The sequence below is a fragment of the Papio anubis genome, chromosome 6, assembly GCF_008728515.1.
Source record: "Papio anubis isolate 15944 chromosome 6, Panubis1.0, whole genome shotgun sequence".
Lineage (NCBI taxonomy): Eukaryota > Metazoa > Chordata > Mammalia > Primates > Cercopithecidae > Papio > Papio anubis.
In genome coordinates, this window is record NC_044981.1 from 115,278,261 (window position 1) to 115,295,340 (window position 17,080).

Sequence of the window (17,080 nt, forward strand, 5' to 3'; positions counted from 1 at the left end):
GGATCAGGAGCTCAGGAGATCCAGACCATCCTGGCTAACACAGTGAAGCCCCGTCTCTATTAAAAATACAAAAATCAGCTGGATGTGGTAGCATGTACCTGTAATCCCAGCTACTCGGGAGGCTGAGGCACAAGAACAGCTTGAACTCAGGGGGCAGAGGTTGCAGTGAGCCGAGATCGCACCACTGCACTCCAGCCTGATGACAGAGCGAGACTCCATCTGAAAAAAAAAAAAAAAAAAAAAAAAAACTCTTTGGAAACCATTATCATCCCTGTAGACACATACTCTAGTTACATAATCTCTTCCTATAAAAATAAAGGTATAATCATGATTATCTGTATTTCTTTGCTAAATTCAACTGTCAATATACATTTATTAATCTGATCACTTTTCCAGCTAACTCATGACCTTATAGTATTCTATCCAAGGTCAGTTTTCACCACAGAAGTAGGAGCAAGTTTTATAAGTAAGAACAATCTTGAAGGCAATATTTTAATCTAGTCTTTAATGTGTTCATTACAAATGAGAACTACAAACTAGAATTTACTTCCAAAACTAAGGCAAAGGCAAACTTCTAAAGCTAAATAAAGGTAAACCACTATAAAGCTTATTTCTGTCATGGACATTATGAACCTACTCAGTGATTTCCAACCAAGACATAAAAATTAGTCCAAGGGAGAAAATAAAAGCTATTTCTGGTTTGCTCCTTTCCAATTCATCAGATAATACCTATCATATGCCCAGAGGGCGTGGAGCACTTCCCTAGGTACTATCCATAGTAATAGCTCTTTCTAGAACACTGAACTACTTCAAACGTCTGTGGATTTCCCCAACCAGATTTAAACTACCAGTGAAATATAAACTACTCGTCATGTATTCTAAATGCATACAAAGCGCTACCATTTTAAAAATTAACTGGAAAGCAGGGAAACCTAAAAAAAGGATACATCCTGCTACCACATTCTTATAAATGTTATGTTTGTGTGTGTGTATGTATATAAAATAGAGAGCAGATAATCAAGATTTAAATAAGGTGGTAAAAAATTGGAAATGAAGATTTTACCAAAACAACTACAATAACTGTCCCAAACTACAACTATGAACAGATTCACTAATATGGTCATTTGCCTAGGTTCCAACAAAACCACGTCATTAAGGACGTCAGAACTCAAAGCTTCCTGCAGACTTGGCATCATCTCCTCTCCTTCTATGTTCACTCCATCTCCTTCCAGTGTTTCTTGGTCCACTTTTGTCCCAGGAATGGCTTCCAGGTAGTCGGGGAAACGGTCCTGCTGTGAGGGCAAGGTGCTTTGGTTGATAGTATCACCTGTATCCATCTCATGAACGCTGTTCAGGATGTCATCTGTGGTGCGAGGGACATTAGCTGCCCATGCTTAGTCCACTGTCTGTACACTCATCTCGAGAGTGATAAGTGCCACTGTTAAGGAAAGGATGTGAGCTATTGGTCATCATTGTTCTCATCCTGAGACATCTCTGGTGAAGACACTGGATTTTGAGGCCCACCGTCCTGCTCCAGTGTTGGTAACTGGCTATGCAGTGCTAACTTCTGCCAAAGCAGTTCCTGCTGTTTCAGCCAAAGCCTCTCCTCCATCTGCAGTTGCTGCATCTGTTGCTGCTGGTTGGAGTTGCTGCCACCATGACACCTCCCTGTGGGCTCTGGGGAACCAGGGGTGGTGGCTGTTTCGCTGGAGCACTCTGATTCTCCGGTTCCTAGCAAAACGAGGGTCAAGCCTTGGGTGGTCTTGTTCTTGTGGTTTATACAGTAAATTTCTCCATCCCGAGTCATGACTTTTTCCCCCCCTGTTTTGTTGATCTTTTGTATTTTTTTGTTTCAATTTCATTCATTTCTGATCTGATCTCTATTATTTCTTTATTTCTACTAACTTTAGGTTTTGTTTTCTCTTGCTTTTCCAGTTCTTTAAGATGTATCATTAGGTTGTTTATTTGAAATTTTTCTTCTTTTTTGATTTAGGCACATGCCACCATGCATGGCTAATTTTTTTGTATTTTTTAGTAGAGACAGGGTTTCACTATGGTTCAGGTTAGTCTCGAACTCCTGGCCTCAAGTGATCTGTCCACCTCGCCCTCCCAAATTGCTAGGATTACAGGCATGAACCACCATGTCTGGCCTACATTTATTTTTTAAATCCATTCTCCTGATCTCTGCCTTTTGAATGCAGTGTTTAGTTCATTTTTATCACATAATTACTGATATTTAGTTGAAATTCCCTATTTGTTCATGCATACCTTCTGTTTTTTTCCCAAAGCCTTTACAATATCAATAATAGTATTTTAAATTCCTTGTTGGATAGTTTTAACATGTGGATCCCATTGTAGTCTGGTTCTATTGATATTTTTTTTTCTTGAGAAAGGGCTTTTTTTTAAGCAAGCAGATTTAACAATTGCAAACATAGATCCATCCAACAGTGGAGCACCCACATAAATAAAGCAAATATTATTGGAGGTAAAGAGACAGATGGGCCTTAGTACAATAATAGCTGGGAACTTCAACATCCCACTTTTAGCATTGGACAGATCACACAGACAGAACGTCAACATAGAAACATTGGACTTAATCTGCACCAGAGAGCAAATGGATCTAATGGATATTTACAGAACATGTCATACAAAAGCTACAGAATATACATTCTTCTGAGCACATGGATCATTCTCAAGGATAGATCATATATTAAGACACAAAACTGGCCTTAAAACATTTAAAAAATTGAAATAATATCAGGCATCTTCTCTGACCACAATGGAATAAAACTAGAAATTAATAACAAGAGGAATTTTGGAGACTATACAAACACATGGAAATTAAACAATATGCTCCTGAATGACTACTGAGTCAATAAAGAGATTAAGAAGAAAATTGAAAAATTTCATGAAACAAATTATAATGGAAACACAACATACCAAAACCTATGGGATTCAGTAAAAGCAGTATGAAGAGGGTAGTTTATAGCTATAAGTGCCTAAATCAAAAAAGAAGAAAAACTTCAAATAAACAACCTAATGATACATCTTAAAGAACTGGAAAAGCAAGAGAAAACAAAACCTAAAGTTAGCAGAAATAAAGAAATAATAGAGATCAGATCAGAAATGAATGAAATTGAAACAAAAAAAAATACAAAAGATCAACAAAACAGTCGTTTTTTGAAAAGATACACTAAAATGGACAAATCTTTAGCCAGAGTAACAAAGAAAAAAAGAGAGGAGACCCAAATAAATAAAACTAGAGATGAAAAAAAGGAGTCATTACAATGGATGATGCAGAAATTCAAAGGGTCATTAGAGTCTACCATGAGCAAGTATATGCTAATAAATTGGAAAACCTAGAAGGCATACATAAATTCCTAGATACACACAGTCTACAAAGATTGAACCATGAAGAAATTGAAAACCTGAACATACCAATAACAAGCAACAAGATCAAAACTGTAATAAAAAGACTCCCATCAAAGAAAAGCCCTGGACCCAATGGCTTCACTGCTGAATTTTACCAAGCATTTAAAGATGTACTAATACCAATCCTATTTAAGGTATTCTGAAAAATAGAGGAGGAGGTAATACTTCCAAACTCATTCTACGAGGCTAGCATTACTCTTATGCCATAACCAGACAAAGACACATCCAAAATAAATAAATAAGCTACAGGCCAATATCTCTGATGAATATTGATATAAAAATTCTCAATGAAATACTAGGAAACCCAATTCAACAATATGTTAGACAAATTATTTATCATGACAAAGTGAGATTTACCTCTGGTATGCAAGGATATTCAAAATATGTAAATCAATCAACATGATACAACATATCATCATAATGAAGGATAAAAATCATATGATCATTTTAATTGATGCTGAAAAACTATTTGATAAAATTCAACATCCCTTCATGTTAAAAGAAAACTGAAGATAGAAAGAACATAACTCAATACAATAAAAGCCATATATGACAGGCCCACAGCTAGTATCGAACTGAATGGGGTCTGTAAGATTCGGTAAAAAACAAGGATGCCCACTTTCACCACTGTCATTCAACATAGTACTAGAAATCCTAGCTAGGGCAATCAGACAAGTGAAATAAATAAGAAGTATCCAAATTGGAAAGGAAGAAGTCAAATTATCCTTGGTTGCAGATGATATTATCTTGTATTTGGAAAACCCTAAAAACTCCACCAAAACACTATTGTAACTGATAAATTCAGTAAAGTTGCAGAATACAAGATCAATGTACAAAAATTAGTAGCATTTGTACATGCCAAGGTAAGCAATTTGAAAAAGAAATCAAGAAAGTAATCCCATTTACAATTGTAACAAATAATAGTAAATACCTGAGAATGAACCAAGGAAGTGAAAGAGCTCTACAAACTATAAAACACTGATGAAAGAAATTGATGAGGACACCAAAAATGGAAAGATATTCCATGTTCATGGATTTGAATAATCAATATGTTAAAATGTCCATAATACCCCAAAGTAATCTCTATTCAATGCAACCCTGATCAAAATCCCTATTATATTCTTCACAAAAATAGAGAAATACAGTCCTAAAATTTGTATGGAACCACAAAAGATCCAGAATAGACAAGCTATCCTAAGCAAAAAGAAAAAAACTGGAGGCGTCATATTACTTGACTTCAAATTATACTATAGAGATATAGTCATCAAAATAGCAAGGTACTGGCATGAAAGCAGACACATAGAACAATGGAACAGAAGAGAGAATCCAGGCACAAATATATATATATATATGGAGAGAACAGTCCCTTCAATAAATGGTACTGGGAAAACTGGATATCCATAGACAGAAGAGTGAAACTATACCCCTGATTCTTGCTGTATATAAAAATAAAAATGGATTGAAGACTTAAATATGTGCCCACATACTATGACACTACTAAAATAAAACATCGAGGAAACTCTTTAGTTTCTCTTCTTGTTTTAGTTTTTGTGCTTTTTTCCCGCAAAAAGCACAGGCAGCCAAAGCAAAAATGAACCAATAGGATCTCATCAAGTTAAAAAGCTTCTGCACAGCAAAGGAAACAAACAACAAAGTGAAGAGACAGAATGGGAGAAAATGTTTGCAAACCACCCATCTGACAAGGGATTAATAACCAGAATATATAAAGAGCTCAAACAATTCTCTAGGAAAAAATATCTAATAATCTGATAAAAGCATGGGCAAAATATCTGAATAGACATTTCTCAAAAGAAGACATACAAATAGCTAATAGGTATATGAAAACATGCTCAACATCACTGATAATCAGATAAATACAAATAAAAACTACAATAAGATATCATCACATCCCAGTTAAAATGGCTGTTATCCTAAAAAAGAGCTACCATACAATCCAGCAATTCCACTGCCAAATAAATAACTAAAAAAAAAAAAAGGAAATCAGTATATCAAAGAGATATCTGCACTTCCATATTTATTGCAGTACTACTCACAATAACCAAGATTTGGGAGCAACCTAAATGTTCATCAATAGATGAATGGATAAAGTAACTGTGGTACATATATACAATGGAGTGCTAGTCAGCCATAAAAAAGAATGAGATCGTGTCACATGTAACGAAACAGATGGAACTGGAGGACATTACATTAAGTGAAATAAGCTGAGGACAGAAAGATAAATTTCACATGTTTTTACTAATTTATGGGGGCTAAATTTTAAAACAACTGAACTCATGGAGACAGATAGTATGATGACAGAATGATGCTTACCAGAGGCTGGGACGTTGTATTAGTCCATTCTCACACTGCTGTAAAGATACTACCTGAAACTGGGTAATTTATAAACAAAAGAGGTGATATGGTTTGGTAGTGTCCTCACCCAAAATCTCATCTTAAATTGTAGTCCCCATAATCCCCATGTGTCACGGTAGAGACCAGGTGAAGGTAATTGGATGATGGGGGCGGTTTCCCCCATGCTGCTCTTTTGGTAGTGAGTTATCATGAAATCTGATGGTTTCATAAGTGTTTGGTAGTTTCCTCTGCATTCATTCTCCTTCCTGCCATCTAGTGAAGAAGGTGCCTTGCTTCCCCTTTGCCTCCTGCCATAATCTGAAGCTTTTTGAGGCCTCCACAAACATGCAAAACTGTGGGTCAATTACACCTCTTCCCTTTATAAATTTTCCAGTCTCAGTGTGAGAACTAACTAATATAGTAAATTGGTACCACGGTAGTGGGGCACTGTATAAGGATACCCAAAATGTGAAAGTGATTTTGGAACTGGGTAAAAGGCAGACATTAACACAGTATTGAGGGCTCAGAAGAAGACAGGGAGATGTGGGAAAGTTTGAAACTTCCTAGAGACTTGTTGAATGGTTTTGACCAAAATGCTGAGAGTGATATGGACAATGAAGTCCAGGCTGAGCTGATCTCAGATGGAGATGAGGAACTTCTTGGGAACTGGAGCAAAGATGACTCTTGCTGCGCTTCAGCAAAGAGACTGGTGACATTTTGCCCCTGTGCTAGAGATCTGTGGAACTTTGAACTTGAGAGAGATGATTTAGGGTATCTGGAAGAAGAAATTTCTAAGAAGCAAAGCCTTTGAGAGGTGACCTGGGTGATCTTAAAAGCATTCAGTTTTATGGATTCACAAAGAGATAACTTGGAATTGGAACTTATGTATAACAGAGAAGCAGAGCATAAAAGTTTCAAACATTTCAGCCTAATGATTTAAAAGTAAAACCCATTTTCTGGGGAGAAATTCAAGACAGCTGCAGAAATTTGCATCAGTAACGAGGAGCCAAAATGTTAGTCACCAAGACAATGGGGAAAATGTCTCCAGGGCATGTCAGAGGTCTTCATAGCAGCCTGTCTCATCACAGGCCCAGAGGCCTAGGAGGAATAAATGGTTTCCTGGGCTGAGCCCAGGGCCTTTCTGCTTTGTGCAGTCTTGGAACTTGGTGCCCTACTACCCAGCTGTGATTAAAAGGGGCCAACATACAGCTCAGGCCATTGCTTCAGTGGATGCAAGTGCTCCAAGCCTTGGCAGCTCACATGTGGTGTTGAACCTGCATGTGCACAGGGTCAAGAATTGAGGTTTGGGAACCTCTGCCTAGATTTCAGAGGATGTATGGAAATGCCTGGGCATCCAGGCATATGTCTGCTGCAGGGGCAGCAGAATGCCCCCACACAGAGTTCCCACTGGGGCACTGCCTAGTGGAGCTAGAAGGCCATCATCCTCCAGACCCTAGAATGGTAGATCAACAGACAACTTGCACTGTGCACCTGGAAAAGCTGCAGGTACTCAGTGCCAGTCTGTGAAAGCAGCTGGAAGGAGAAGGTACCCTGCAAAGCAACAGGGCCAGAGCTGCCCAAGACCATAGGAATCCACCTCCTGCATCAGTGTGCCTTGGATGTGAGATATGGAGTTAAAGGAGACTATTTCGGGACTTTAAGATTTAATGAATATCCTGCCTGGGTTTGGACTTGCATGGAGCCTGTGGCCCCTTTGTTTTGTCCAGTTTCTTTCATTTGGAATGGGAGCATTTACCCAATGCCTGTACCCCATTGTATCTTGGAAGTAACTAACTTGTTTTGATTTTAAAGACTCAGAGGTGGAAGGGACTTGCCTTGTCTCAGATAAGACTTTGGACTTGGACTTTTGAGTTAATGCTGGAATGAGTTAAGACTTTGAAGGACTGTTGAGAAGATATGATTGGTTTTAAAATGTGAAAAGGACATGAGATTCGGGAAGGGCCGGGGTGGGATGATATGGTTTGGCTCTGTGTCCCCACCCAAATCTCATCTTGACCTGTAATCCCCATGTGTTGAGGGAGAGACCTGGTGTAAGTTGATTGGATCATGCAGCAGTTTCCTGCATGCTGTTCTCATGATAGTGAGTTTTCACAAGATCTGATGGCTTAAAATTGGCACTTCCTTCTTCACTTGCTCTCTCCTGCTGCCATATAAGACATGCCTTGCTTCACCTTTGCCTTCCATAATGATTCTAAGTTTCCTGAGGCCTCTCCAGCCATGTAGAATTGTGAGTCAATTAAACCTCTTTTGTTTATAAACTACCCAGTCTCAGGTAGTTTTTTTTTTTTTTTTTTTTTTTGGTCTGAGACGGAATCTCGCTTTGTCATCCAGGCTGGAGTGCAGTGGCAAGATATTGGTTCACTGCAAACTTTGCCTCCTGGGTTCAAGCAATTCTCCTGCCTCAGCCTCCTGAGTAGCTGGGATTACAGGCATACACCACCATGCCTAGCTAATTTTTGTATTTTTAGTAGAGACAAGGTTTCACCACATTGGCCAGGCTGGTCTCGAACTCCTGACCTCAGGTGATTTGCCTGCCTCGGCCCCCCAAAATGCTGGGATTACAGGCATGAGCCGCCATGCCCAGCCTCAGGTAGTATCTTTATAACAGTGTGAAAATGGACTGATACAGAGAGTTTAAAGGTTTTTTTAAATCAAATGAGAGAATTAAAAATTGATAACTAGAAGACCAATTAGAGTTGTTAATCTAACCATTTAATTTTATAGATAAAGAAATAAACAGATGCCAGTTTGCCCTGGCTCACTGATTTGCATAGGAATAGGCTTCTATTTATAAAGCACTTTTACATATATTATTTACTTTTTTCTCTCAATAGCCCTATATGAGACATTGTGATTCCTATTCCAAAAATGAGAAAATTAAGGATCATATATCATTTGTGACTTGCCTAAAACTCTAACCTTGTAAGTCTTATGCTCTTTTCCCCTAACCCTGTTAAACCAGATCAAGTCTCTGGAGATCTGAGTTCATTCAGTAACCAATGATTACCTGTGTGCCTGGCCATCTTCTGAGTTTAGGAATATAGCAGAGCACAATGTAGGCAAAACACTTGCTGTCATGGGACTTCTGTTCTATTGAAAGGGACAGATTAAAAATATAACAGGTGTGTGAAAAAGATAATTTTGATTATGATAAGTGTTTGAAGAAATTGAATAAGGTTCTCTAATAGAAGATGGCCTGATATGGGTAGGCAGAGGCTAAGGTTATTTTACAATCTTAAGTTTAGACACAGAAATCAGAAAAGGCTTCTTTGAGATGATATTTAAACTGAGACCTGAAAGATGCAAAAGAGCCAGCCACGTGAAAAGTCAGGAAAGTGTTCCTGGTGAAAGAGGACAGCAAATGCAAAATTACTGACAAGGCAATGAGGTCAGCATGGTTGAGGAGTGAGGGGATACTGGGATAAGTAGAGGCCAGGTGTGTAGTCTTGTAGGCCATGGGAATTTTGGATTTTACTCTAAGTAATTCTGATCTTACGTCTGCTACTACGTGCCTCTGTGAATCTGGGCACATTGCTCTCGGGCTTCTTTGACATCAATTTTTTTTTTTTTCCAAATTTGAATCTTGAAATTGTATGCTTACATGATTGTTGAGTGAATTTGTTCCTCTTCCCTCTGTTGTAATGATACCTGACCTACATTTTAAGATTTTAGTTTAGTACCAATTACGATAATAAATAAAGGGCTCAATCTTACATGTGCAAAGCATAACTTTGTTAGGAAGCTAACTAGATTTTTAGACACTGAAGATTACGAAAAATTCTTCTACTCAGCCAAAGTTACCTTATATTATGAGCTCCACCCTCACCCCAACCCAACAAACATAAATGTTTAGTCCCTTGGAAATTTTTGGCTTGTTAAAGACAAGATAGAGCTATTTATTATATAGCTTTAACCCAGGACATAGTACCCAATTCTTATTAGTTTACTCTATTGCAGTTTCTACTTTTCTTTACATCATAGTTTCAAACCAGGATCCCAGGTCTTTCCTGGTGATACTAGTTCATGGACTAATGAGGAAAAAAGACAACGAGAGAAAAAAAGACTAAAATGATTATCTTTTGGATTTTATTATTGTTGTTTCTCATCTTAAAGCTGAATTTAAATATTCCTCTTTGAGAAATTAAATAATAATCATGAAACAGAATGAGAACCTGATAGCTTATTTCAAACCATCCTATCGCTTGACTTGGCAATGTCAAGTTCTTGCCTTTGACTCATGTTTTTGACTGTGTCTTCTTAACTATCTGAGGAACCTTATTTAAACAGCATATTAAATGTAGATACAGAGTACAGAATATCAAGTGTTACAGATTAACAATACACTTTCAGATACAGTCAAGCTGTCAAAACTGTCAGAACTATGAAAGCCTTCAAATAGAATATTAGTCCATTTAAAATAAAAGGCAATTTTGTATTTATAGATGCATTCCAAAAGAAACGTCAGCAGCTACTGAACATTTAGGACAGAAATACAGATATATTAATGTGTGTGTAGGTACATATGGCTTATGCACGTGTGCAAATATGTAAAAATATTATCAACCAATATTAATGAACACCTTTGAATTGACAGGTATTAGGCCAGATACTGGAGCTACAAAGATGGACAAACAGCCTTTCTCAAAGAACTCATAATCTAGAGAGGAGATGTATTCATGAACAACAAGCTAGACCACATTGTAATAAGGACTTATCTAATGGTGTGAAGAAGTGGTGTAGCAGAGAGGAGAGAGCAATTAATCCTGGGGCATGGGAGACCTTCAAGAGAACAAAGTGACATTGCAGCTTGATCATAAAGGGTTACTGGAATTTTTCCAGGCTAAGAAGGAAATGAAGGATATTCCAGGCATGAACAAAAGCACAGAGAATTGACAGCACATATTGTTTAGGGGAAGAGCAAATTGTGGGAAATTAGCTTAGAATGGGGGTATGATACCCAAATAATGGAGTATGGAAGGTAGAATGTTAAGGAGACATCTCGCCAGATTAAAGCACTGAACTTCACTAGAGTCATTGGAGGAGCCTTTGAAAAGTGTTGATAGGAAACGGCCTAATTGGAGCTGGGGTAGAACACATTGGAGAAGGAGGAGACTGAACAGGCAGACGCGTCAGGAATATGATCAGTAATTCAGGCTGAAGATGCAGCAGCAGAGGCAGGCCCTGAGCAGCAGGGAAAAAAAGGGAAAGTTGAGAGCCACAAATGAGGTAAAAAGGACTCACTGGTGACTGATTAGATGTGCATATGGAGGAAGGGAGAATGTGTGCTGAATAAATATTTATGGTGGGATAATATTTTATGTTTTAAATGATTTATTTCCTCATCCCACATACAAAATGCCTTGTTTTCCCTTGCTCAGTTAGCTAGGGCACTGCCTCCTCTTTGTCCTGAGTTAGAGCTATTGATGAAGAACCAAACAGAAAGAAAAATGTCACTGTCACTGATATAAGTTCCAGAACAGGGTCTCAGTCACTTTTCTATTTCCAATATTTAAAATAGAGCCTGACACATCCTGGGGTCCAATAAATGTTTGTTGAAAAAAAAAAAAAAAGCTGGAAATTGAATTTCAAAAGAGAGTTTTGGAGATTATGGTATAGACAATAGCTTTCAGGCAAAAAGAGTTTTTGAGTAAATGGCAGCCTGGTTTAAACATCAAGAGCTGAGGTTCTGGCCTAAACCAGAGGCATACAGATAATTATATCCTGCTATGCAGATGATAATAATCTCACAGGCTTGGGTAGAGTGTGGACAGAGTTCTGAGCTGGACTCCTGGGGTTTAGCTCTAAGGAGGGGAGAGGAACGATGGAACTCTTTGAAGAATTTGAGGATAAGTGGGAGGACTGAGGTTCTACATCCCTCTGGAATACAGAGGCGGTCCCCACAAGAGAGTAGATACCTGGATGGCATGGTTCAGCCCAGGACTGGAGAGAGCTCCCCCAGTGTCTAGTGACCCAGAGGGACACGGAAGAGCATCTTACCTGAGACGCAAGAGACAGCTTAGATCATTAATACATATCTGGGAGCCAGAGTCTAAGGGGAGAGAAGGATGGAACATTTGACATTTGAAAGTCTTCAGGGAGTATTGGGCAATTAAAAATTCAAAAGGAAAAGGGCTATGAGAAGTGTTTTGGGGGCTTCGAGTTGGGTTCCTTTTAGAATCTTTTGAGAGTCAATAAAGAATGGAATTCCTTTATAAGTACTTTTCATCTTTTGTATTCTGCTCCCTGAAACAACAAGACCTAACAATAGGACCTACAAACCATCTTGACCAAAGATGCAGCCATGTGAATCCCAGCTTCAGTAGCACAGCATTCAAAAGACCTGTGCCTAGGGAAGCACTTGAGAGGAATTTTTAGAAGTTCTTTCCTCCTCTTCATGGTGGTTGCTCTTGGAATGCATGTGATTACGAGTAGACAGAGGGAGGGAGTCTTATTTTCTAGTACTCCTAATAACAGTAAACATTCATTGAGTGCTGACTACCAGATCACCAATTCCTAGATAGCCATCTTCATAGTTAAAAATCTTAAAAAAATCAGGATATGTCCTTCAAACACAAATTACCAGTGTTTTTGTTTGTTAGTAGTACCAATAATGGCACATATTACTCTCAGTGGCATCTTAGTTTAATGAAATGCTGTATGCATCAGATACTATCCTGAGCATTTGACATGTACTATGTTAACTTCATAATCACTGCCATTTAACAGATAGGAAACTGAGGCATGGAGAATTTTCATAGCCTGCTCAAGGCCATGCATATCATGGAGTAGGCAGTTAAAGAAATCTTGCTTCAGAGCCCATGCTCACGCTCCTATACTCCGCTGTCTCAGGCTGGAGAGCCCAGGGTGCCCTCACAGAGAGGCCTCTCTGCTGATTTACGTGACTCACATTCTTATATGGAGTCTGTCAAACAATCTCAAAGTTGGCACTGTTTCTATTATTTAATATTTGAGGGAAATAATTTTTTTTTTAAAAAAAAAAGCTTAAGTAACTTAAAGTCACACTATTGGTAAGCAGCATTGGCCTGACTCCAAAGTCTCTTTTTTACCTGCTTAATAAAAACAGTCTTTGAGAGGCAATCTGCTCTATAAAAGAACAGGAAGGTAACACTCTAAGATAATTTTTATATTTAGATATTTTACAAAGAACCTGTGAAAATGTTAACTATGCTATGACTAAACCTCCAAAAGTATTTACTGTCTATATGAGATAGAAAAAAATGAGCATTTATGAATTTAAATATTGACATGGTTAGGCTTTGTGTCCCCATCCAAATCTCATCTTGAATTGTAATCCCCCTAATCCTCATAGTCCCCAGGTGCCAAGGGAGAGATCAGGTGGAGGTAACTGAATCATGGGGACAGTTTCCCCCATGCTTTTCTCATGATAGTGAGTTGTCACAAGATCTGATGGTTTTATAAGGAGCTCTTCCCCCACCGTTCACTCTGCATTTCTCCTTCCTACCATCTTGTGAAGAAAGTGCCTTGCTTCCTTTTCATCTTCCACCATGATTGTAAGTTTCCTGAGGCCTCCCTAGCCATGCTGAACTTGAGTCAATTAAACTTGTTTCCTTTCTAAATTACCCAGTGTCGGGCAGTTTTTTATAGTATGAAAACAGACAAATATAAATATATTTGTTTAAAAAGCACATTTCCAGGTAGTGGGATTTGGTTACAGTTCTGTTTTGAAAGGTAACCAGAGTAATTTCAGTAAGATCTTGTATCCTGATGATAGTTGGCAATAAATGCATCCTGAGTTGGTTCCCTGGAGTAAACACACAACAAAGCAAAAATTCAGTTGAAACCAAAGGTGCCTATGAAATTCACATTTTGATCTTTATTATTTTATTAAAGATAATGTATCAATTTTTATCCTGATTATAGCAGTAATAATATTGATTTGCTGATCCTGTTATAAGACTTGCTATTTGTTCTTCTTTATTCAAATATATCTGATTCACAGAGCTTCTAAAGGACTAAGTTTTTTTTTTTTTTTTTTTTTTTTTTTGAGACGGAGTCTCCCTCTGTCGCCCAGACTGGAGTGCAGTGGCCAGATCTCGGCTCACTGCAAGCTCCGCCTCCCAGATTCACGCCATTCTCCTGCTTCAGCCTCCCGAGTAGCTGGGACTACAGGTGCCCGCCACCGCGCCCGGTTAATTTTTTAGTAGAGACGGGGTTTTACCGTATTCGCCAGGATGGTCTCCATCTCCTGACCTCGTGATCTGCCCGTCTCGGCCTCCCAAAGTGCTGCGATTACAGGCTTGAGCCACCGTGCCCAGCCAGGACTAAGATTTTTAAGATCATAAAGCTTTGAGTATTTTAATTCTGTTTTTCTAATAATTTTCAGACGTTATTACATTCCCTCCAGTGGCTGAGGTAGGTAAGGCTAATATTTAGATCACGGTTTTATAAATAACAAAACTCAGGCAAATAGAGGTTAACTTGGAAAAGGTCATTAGTATTGCTGGTAAACTTAGGGACAGATTTCTGGTCTTCATACTCAGACAGATGTGCTTGGCATTTGAAATGAGCTCTATATAAATGCCCACTTTTAATGTACTTAAATAAAATACTAGGCAAGTGGACTTGTTTAATAATCAACCAATCATCACAGATTGAGTTTTGGTTATCAGAAAAAGTGAAAGTTTCCAATACTAACGTTACATAATAGATGTTTATAATCTGTAAGAATCTATATAATCTTCATAGAATGAATTCATTGCTCTATTTGTCAAGATAAGTTTTTGTTAGGAGAAACATACCATATATTGATTAGTATGTTTCAGGCACAAATTTATAAAGATAAGTCTTGGCTAATTCACTCTGACTGGTTCAAAAACAGCTTAAATGAGAAAGTGAATATACATTTATAAGAGGAATTAATGCAAACTGCTCTAAAATTCCAAACTAGAATTTCAGTAGTCTATACTTCTATACTTTCATGTATATATTATGGCATAACATTTATAAACATATTTGTGACAGTCCCACTGCATGGGAACACATTTGAAAAAGGATGGGTCCTAGTGCAGGTCCTACTCTCTGGTCCAAGCGTTCAAATGTCAGAGGGTGTGAGGGGCAAAATGAGGCTACAATAGGAGTGAGGTTAGGAGGGGATACCCCCTTGGGAATGTTTTAGAAATATGTGGGACTTGCCTTTGTTTTCTCATGTGTAACCTCGGCATTTGCATATTGAAATTCGTTTTTAAAAATTATAAATTGCTTTCATTATCTCTGGCACATTAGTTCAGACACTATGTTGATTTTTAAAAATTGAATGTATAGGCAAGCATATTATCTATAATTTCATTACCAGATAGTAACGGAGACATCTAAACCATCTTGGATACAGAGAAGACACTGCTTCTAGGGCATTGCTCTACATCAGGGTTCTCAGTAAGTGTGGCTTGCAGACTGGCACCTTCGGCATCAGCTGGGAACTTGTTAAGATACCAATCCTCGGGCCCCACTCCAGGCTTACTGAATCAGAAACTCTGGGGGTGTGATCCAGCAATGTGTTTTCACAAAAGTTGTGTATCCAGGAGATTCAGATGCTCGAGTTGGAGAACCACTGCTTAGACTAATGGTATCTGCAGTCACATTGTTATTAAAGGAACATGGAGGTTTTCACTTTCTGAAATGTGGTCTTCTAGCTTTTGTACTCATGCAATGCTGTAATTTCTGGGCATCTTTGATCTTGAAAGCTAAAACACCTGGCTGCATGTGGTGGTCTATGCCTGTGATTCCAGCACTCTGGGAAGTCAAGGGAGGAGGATCGCTCGACCCCAGGGGTTCAAGACCAGACTGGAAAACATAGTGAGACCCTGTCACTACAAAAAAATAAAGATAAAGAACTTAACTGGACGTGGTGAGGCACACTTGTAGTCCAAACTACTTGGGAGGTTGAGGCTGGAGGATTGCTTGAACCCAGGAGTTCAAGGCTGCAGTGAGCCACGATTGTGCCACTGCACACCTGCCTGGGTGAGAGTGAGACAATGTCTCAAAAAATAAAAAAGCAAGCTGGATAAACACCCTAGTGAGGCAGCAGTGTGTTCTATCCCAACACACTCCTCCAGTGCTCTTATGAGTTACAATTCTCAGCCTCAGCACAGTATTTCTTCTACATACTAATGTGTTTTGCTTTATCTGCTGATATTTTGAGTGTCTGGAGGTAACAAAGAGTAGGGATGGCATTATTGTATCTATAAACATTATTCACAAATCTACCCAGTATTTAGGAGGGGCAATGGGAAACAGAGGGATTGTATTATTTCCCTGTTAAACGGGCAAAGAAAAGTGCTCAGCTAAAATAAAACACACTAAAGAGTAAAGAGAATTGGGGTGAGAGGCATGGGGGGCAGGAACAGAACTGAAATGGAAGCAGCAGAGAGAAGTGTAAAGAAAGGTTCAGAGTTGAACTCAGCCAGGGAGAGATGAACAAAGAGGTCTCTTGTTTGGTGGGACACACACACACACACACACACACACTCTCCTTAACTTTAAATGAAGTCCTCAGACTTCTTTCCTTTCCTACTAACAGAATATTCTATTTTGTTGGAACCTTGTGAAATGCGTATCTTACTTTTATGCTGTTTTTGAAAGCAGTTACTTAAAAAAAGAAGCTATGGGGTTTTTAAAAAACAGTATAAAATCATATAAAATGACTAAAACTCAATGTTAGAATATTTCCATAAGTTTAAAGTTAACAGAATATACATTATTGATATTAAAAAGACAAATTGAATTTGAAAAAAATAGAATGACAGGTAAGTATTTTCTTATTTAAAAGATGTTTTAGTCTAAAAAGCATTTTGAAAGCTTTCCTTAAGGTACCTAACAAAACACTTTTGTACAAAAACTGAAAAAAGCATAAAAACAGGGCAAACATACAATTTTTGAACTAATGGAAGAAAATCAGAATCTTCCTGTAAACTCCTAGAAAATCAGAATCTTCCTGTAAACTCCTATGAAGGGTTACAATGACACATCAATTTTTATCTAAAGCAGTTGATAGCACTGTACCATTTACACAGGACATACCCAATATAATGTTCTTTAAAAAGGCATGACCAGAGACATGAAGACAATCTTCAGTTTTAAAAATTTTATCACTTTATGCCTCTATTTCCTAGAAAAACACTGAAAAAATTTTTATTATTATTCTTCCATAATAAACCAGATCACTCTACCAAATTATTTACATAACTTTGTAATAACTTAGGAACATATTATCTGTTCCATATCTAAGAATGTTTAA

General features: G+C 38.1%; 1 pseudogene; it reads right to left on the bottom strand.

Moving 5' to 3' along the window:
• Positions 1 to 290: 290 nt before the first annotated feature.
• On the bottom strand, positions 291 to 9,337 carry LOC101004429 (annotated as a pseudogene).
• Between the last annotated feature and the right edge of the window lie 7,743 nt (positions 9,338 to 17,080).